Source organism: Gadus morhua, chromosome 20 (assembly GCF_902167405.1).
Source record: "Gadus morhua chromosome 20, gadMor3.0, whole genome shotgun sequence".
NCBI classification, from domain to species: Eukaryota; Metazoa; Chordata; class Actinopteri; order Gadiformes; family Gadidae; genus Gadus; species Gadus morhua.
The window spans coordinates 15,240,986-15,248,485 of NC_044067.1; the positions used below are offsets into that span (position 1 = coordinate 15,240,986).

Genomic DNA, 7,500 nt, shown 5'->3' on the forward strand with positions numbered 1-7,500 from the left:
CAGGATAAGGGCTGTCGGCTCGATATTCAATTGAAACGAAGCCCCGGTGGCTCCAACAGATGGGCTGCTGTTGCTCGCGTTTTTTCGCGGCGAACAGGTACCATATTTCTCAGGACCTACTTTCAAGGCCTTTAAATCTTGGGCAACCCTGGGGAAGATTTCATAAAATCCAAGCGTAGACAGCAGCAGAAATGAAAACCAATGAATTGGAGACAAGGGAAATATAGCTGGTGAATTCCCCCACTAATGGCCAAAACTTTGTGGTGGTCGTGTTTAACTGTGTGTTTCCTCAAAGTACGATTGGACACGCCTTTGAGCGGAAAATAGAGCATCAAAGACGAAAGCGGGGGTTGTGTTGGGGGGATGGCGGGAGGTGAGAGTAAGGTGAGTAAAGTAAGTGAACAATATTTTATCTTGTCTTATGTATATATAAAGGAGCAGTGCATGCCATAGCAGTGCACTGTGCTGCGAAACGATCCGTGGTAGTCGAACATGTGCCAGAGAAATCGCTTCATCACAGTGTTATCTGCAGTGTTAACGCGTGCAATATTCATGGTCACGTGCATGGGCTCGCTTCATGCTGTCAAGATAGCTGTAGCTGAACTAGCATGTTCCTACGGATATGGCTGCGTATTGGTAATTATTTACAGTGTTATCTGAGGCATGGGGATAATTTATTCATCAGAGACGTCGGGTGAGTGAGATGTGCATCGAGCATATGCACTGGAAGGAAGCTTCAGGAAATATTGATGTGTGTCACTGTGCAACTTCTATACTTTGATTTATTTTTCAAAGTTTTCATCCGATTCTCCTCTTTTTGAAGCACAGTACTGCATTATGGGTTCTGATACTTCGGTTTCACTCACAAGAAATGCAATTTTGATTCCTCTACTGCTGAAATTAATAAAAAAAAATCTTGAGGAGCGATTTTTCATTTAATTAATTTGTAGAGCTGAGTGAGCTTCATACAACACATAAAACACTAGACTATGTGCTGCTGTTGTGTCTACCACATTACTGGCGGGTAAAACTACCAGTAGAAAAATCTCATTATTTACTTAACTCTAAAGGGAAAAAGGAACAAAAAAATAAGGCAAATTAATATGGCAAATGCAGGGAACTAAGTTTAACTCGAAATGAAGATCAGACAGGATTTTCTGCTTTATTTTTCAGAGACAGACATTCTTGCACAAATAGAGCATTATGAGACAGAGATAAGAATTGAGGGTGACAGAGAGAGAGAGAGAGGGCGAGAGAGGCAGTGATCCATTCATGCAGTCAGTCACTCAGTCAGTAAAAGGACAGCTCCAGCGAGAGCTGACACTCTGGGCTAGAGGAGTTAATGACACCACTGCCCTAGGCAAGGACCCTGGCACCATTGTCGTGCACGCGCACACACACACACACACACACACACACACACACACACACACACACACACATTCATGCATCCATGTACAGACACAGACACGCAACTGCAAACCCATACACACACACACACACACACACATACCCATGCCAGATGCATGCCGAAACACACACAAACACACACACACGCACACACACACACACACACACACACACACACACACACACACACACACACACACACACACACACACACACACACACACACACACACACACACATAAACACAAACACACACACACACGTACACAAGATGAATTCCAAACCTGCAACTGTATATGTGTGTGTGATATAACTATTAGTTTGAGTGTTAAAAAAACATGAGCAATTGGTCCATACTGAAGATATTATTTTGATCCATAGTGTAGCCTACATTACCATATGAACTGCTTCAACTGGTCTAAGATTGCATATTGAACATTGTTCAAGATGCATATTCAATGACCGATCTCATCGCTCTCTTTCTGTTCCTGTGCTATCCTTCCCTTATCCTCTCCTCTGCAGCTCTGCTCCCTGCTTCTCCCCTGCCTTCTATCCTCTTCCATCTTCTCTTTTTCTCCACTGTTGTTTGAGGAGCCAGCTGTGGTAACAAGGCCAGTGATCCAGAGGGAGCATTCACTTGTGTAACACGGTTTAACCGTAGCCCCTTCTTGCACAGATGGTAACACACTCGAAAAACATATGCACAAATCAGTAGAGTGCAGTTTAGCATTAATCCCACAAAGCCAAGAAACTGTCCTGAGCCCCACAGAGCAAGGTCTCTGTGGCTGTGGAAAACCTTTGTTTGCTGTGGTTTGCTTAAATGTAATGAAGTGTAGCAGCATATGTGTGTATATGTAAGTGTGTGTATGTGTGTGTGTGTATTGGTTTGTAAAGAATTGTAGGCTGATGCATGGGTTATATACTGTGCATTATTGAACATACTTGTGTTGGGGAGAAGATCAGTCAGTGGCAAAGATGAAAGAACATTTTCAATTAAGATGGCTATAATGAAGCCCGGACCATTAATAATGCAGCACCAGTAACACCACCACCACCACCACCAGCAGCACCACCACCACCACTACCATTACCCCATTAGAGCGGTGCCCCAGTTCAAAGACAGCATCGCTGGACGCGAAGATGTCGTCAAATGGTTTGCTGCCCGATCTGATTTATTAGGCTAGAGAAAAGTGGGTGACAGTTCACAGTGTGTGTGTGTGTGTGTGTGTTTTTGGCGCACAGTGAGAATATGGTTTGACAAAGAGGGGGAAAGAAACATTCAAATTAACAGGGAGGGGAGAGGAAGACATCTCAACCGCTGAATTATTCAGCCGCGAGCTGATAAGTAGCCGTGGTGCAGGAGGACAGGGCCTTTGGGTGTGCTCTTCAAAGACTAACGACAAGGGGTGAGTAGGAAGACACCATTTTGTGCTACACACCCCCATGCGGCACAGACATCCACCTTCGTCCAGCAATTTTCACATTAAAACCACTCGTAAAAAGACAACCAAGACAGGGAAGGATTTACGGCGGACTTAGAGTCAACAAACGAGAAATCGTGGGGGGGTAGCCTGAATATCACCATGTTTTTTTTTGTTTATGGGTTGATTTTTCTTCCTCACATGCACTTTGATCTGCAGCCTCAGCACGGCTCCTCTGTGCGCCACGCCCCTTTGCTCTGCCCTCCGCTGGGCCCGAGACGGGGAGGGCAGTGCTTGTGTGGCGGCTTTTAATAGGAATTAGCAGCTTTTCATTGTGATGGTGATGGAGTGTGGTTCCCCAGGGTGGCTCTGCTCATTGTTACCCGGTCTTGTAAATCTACAGTAATCCTCCCAGTGCAGTCCAGAAACATAATAACCTAACACACAGCATACACACTAACACATACACACACACACACATATGCAAACACACACACATGTACTGACTCACACACACAATCTCACAAACGCACACACACATACACGCACACACACACACACAGGCAACAGAGAGAGCCAACGACCAACACATATACACACACACACACACACACACACACACACACACACACACACACACACACACACACACACACACACACACACACACACACACACACACACACACACACACACACACACACACACACACACACACAAGCACATACACTCACACATGATGTGGACATTATATGTGAAAAACGTGCAGAGAACACAATTTCTGGAGAAGAGAACACACACGTGCCTACACCCAACCAGCCTCCCCCGTTAATATAATAAAAGCGTTACTGAAGCCCATCAACCACAACCAATTATACACTTAACCAAAGTTCAGACTGTTACCAAAACAGAGAAAAAACGTGGGTCTTTATGAGGCATCATTCGATGCAGTGCGAAGACATTTAAACACCATGAAAGCACAATTATGACTGGTTTGAAAAGCATGATAAATCAAGTGTTTTAGGGGGGTGATAATTAGTGTGCAGTTATGTAACGGTCGTTTTTGAGCCTCCCCTGCAACCCCCAGACATTATTGCAAGGTAAATTGAAAGATGAAGGTAATGTAAGTGATGCGATGCATCGTTAGCGAGGGAGTACAGGTATAGTGTTCACACAAGACAGCCAGGATCCAATACACACAGGCCTTTGGGTCTTTAGAAAACTATAGCAGATAAGCTTTATCTCATTAATTCTCAAAAGATGCCTTATTTATATATTTCCGAAGCAATGGCTGCAAAAGGGAGACTGTGGGACTTGTTTAAATCACAGTCTCGTATCCAATTTTAAATTGGACTATTTCTTCCATGAAGTTTCCATCTTGCTATTTCCTAACCTCTCGACCCCTCTTGCTGCCTCCTCCTCCACACAAAACACACCCACACACTCAGCCATATCCACACAAACACAACCACACTCTGACGCACGCATTAGGGCAAGCCAAGAGATGGATTTCAAACTGATTACAAACTGACCATCCCTCTCACCCACTAAGAAACCACACTAGCACTTTATCTTGCGGCTAAATCATCAGATTATTCACAATAGGAATCACATGTGATGTTATATACATATGAGATACATGAATACTATTTACAGTAGCGGCCTTTGGGGCATCTGGACCATATGTATATCTTTGTGTGTGTGCGTGTGTGTGTACGTGTGTGTGTGTGTGTGTGTGTGTGTGTGTGTGTGTGTGTGTGTGTATGTGTGTGCATGTGTGTGTGTGTGTGTGTGTGTGTGTGTGTGTGTGTGTGTGTGTGTGTGTGTGTGTGTGTGTGTGTGTGTGTGTAGATTAGGTATTGTAAACATGGTGGTGGGCTGCTTGGCGAGCCCCTGCCTCCCAGTCTGATCAGTGGACCAGTGGCTGTGGTCCTGCGGGCCTGTTAAACGCTCCCTCCATTAGAGGCTAAACAAGAGGGCTCAGGACAGGGGGCTCTGTCTCAGCTGTCTCTTGTACTCCAGTAAACGCTGACACTGACATGGCAGCACAATGCATAGACACAGGCATGCTTATATATATATATATACATATATATATACGGTATATTAGTGCAGACAGACATATGTGTGCGAATGCTTATGTGCTTGTGTAGATCCCTACATACATATATGCACACACATTCACCCACTTACACACAGAAACACACACACATACAAACACACACACAGTACATGCACACATACACAAACATGCACATGCACATGCACACATGTACACACACACACACACACACACACACACACACACACACACACACACACACACACACACACACACACACACACACACACACACACACACACACACACACACACATACATAACCAACCGTCTTTCCATCCATCCATATATTTTGCACCTTTACATTTTCTCATTGTTTTAAAACATTTAGTGATAAAACATAGTACACATAGTAGCAATTCAATATAATAAATGTAATACATACTACTATTAGCATGGGATTCTTTGCTATCAGGTCAAAATCTTGAGTTCTCCAGGTTTATCTGAGAGGAATGGACCTTCACAGCAGAGAGACTGTGAGATGGAGCCCCTGTCGGCTCTCAGCCCTGCACATTTTCATATAATCTTCATTTTTATACCAATACAATGAGGGTTTCCTCTCTGGAGCACTGTAGGTGTTTGGGAAATAAATATTTTATACAGGGATATAATTGCATTTTATTGCCCAGAGCGCCCCAGCAGACACACCACTAGGCTGTTCTAATGACCATGGTTCTCACAGGTGCCACAATACACTCAGGAAGCATCTGAGAGTGTCTCTGCTGACACACACACAGAAACACGAACATGCAGACCAAGACATGCAGACACAGGCATGCACACACGCACACACACAGACACACACACACACACACACACACACACACACACACACACACACACACACACACACACACGAACACACACACACACACACACACACACACACACACACACACACACACACACACACACACACACACATGCACACACAGATATACACACACACACACACACGCACACACACACACACACACACACACACACACACACACACACACACATGCAAACACACACATACACACACACACAAACACATACATGCACACACAGACACACACACACAAACACACATGCACCTGCACACAAACTCGCTCAAACACACGCAAGACACACAAAAGTACACACAGGCCACTCAAGAAATGGATTGTTCACGATGCTGCCGTCTGGTAGACTTTACTGGATCATCCGTGTACGGATTCCCCCACGTCATTAGGCTTCTCACCCAGCCACGATAATCTCAGTGATCACATTGATCCTCCCCAAGTACGCACTGTTCCCTTCCTACGGACATCCAATGTTCATATTTATCTGTGTATATAGATAGTACAATTTGTAATTATAGCATGTCCTACTCTTATTCCGATATCCATATTCCCAAATGCTGCTTCTGTTTATTTCTATGATGTATATTTCTGCATCTGGTGTTATCTCAGCCTACTGCATTATTTTTACTAACCAGAACCTAACCCTTTGCCTTTGACACACGCACTCAATGAGTCAGCAGACTCTTCGACAAACACACACACACACACACACACACACACACACACACACACACACACACACACACACACACACACACACACACACACACACACACACACACACACACACACACACAACCGCACAAACACACACCCACACAACCACACAAACACACACAGACACACACACACATACAAATCCACCACCACAAACACTCACACGCACACATGCAGATATGTTGAATAATGTGAATGTCCTTAAGAAGCGTTCATACACATGTGTTAAGACTGTATATCGGTAAATCACACAGGACTAAAAGTCAAATTGGGCGGGGCGTGCACGAGGTGCTGCTTTCTTATTCACAAGAGGTCGATAGCGAATATGCGAAGGAGTCTCTGAAGCGCATGGACGCGTCACCTGGGACTGAGCCCCTGCAACCTCTGTTCATTGACCCGGATCGCACGTATACGCATGTACACCCGCACACACACATACACAGACACTCGCACACAGAAACACAGACACACACAACCACAAAACACAAGCACACACACAAAATACAAGCACATACAAGCGAAGAAGCACACATACACACTTATACATCCCCCGCCCACACCCACACACACACACACACACACACACACACACACACATACAGGTGCACGCATTAACCAGGTTTAATATATATTGCGCAATTGGTGCACAGGCCAAGCGGAAACATTGCAGTGTAGAGAGCAGCAGAGCAACACTGGTTCAGTCGAGGGAAGAAAGTCATCAATACCCTATAGGTTCAGTGGTCCCCACTAAGACACGGGCTGATCCTCCCCTCCAATAGCAGAGGGTACAGAGTACAACCCCCCTCCCCCCTCACCTAGACCTCTTTCTCCTTCTTCTGTACTATCCCACCTCCTTTGCCTCTACCTTCTCCTCCTCTTCCTCCTCCTGATCCTCCTCCCCCACCTCCTGCTCCTTCTCTTCCTCCTCCACCTCATCCGCCTCTTCTTCCTCTTCCAACCACCAGCCTGACCACTGCCTCCAACTACTCCTCCACCTCCACCTC

General features: G+C 45.2%; 1 protein-coding gene across 2 annotated transcripts in view; it reads right to left on the bottom strand.

Moving 5' to 3' along the window:
• il1rapl1a (interleukin 1 receptor accessory protein-like 1a) overlaps window positions 1-7,500 on the bottom strand; it is a 172,197-nt gene that overhangs the window by 114,588 nt on the left and 50,109 nt on the right. The window lies entirely within an intron of this gene.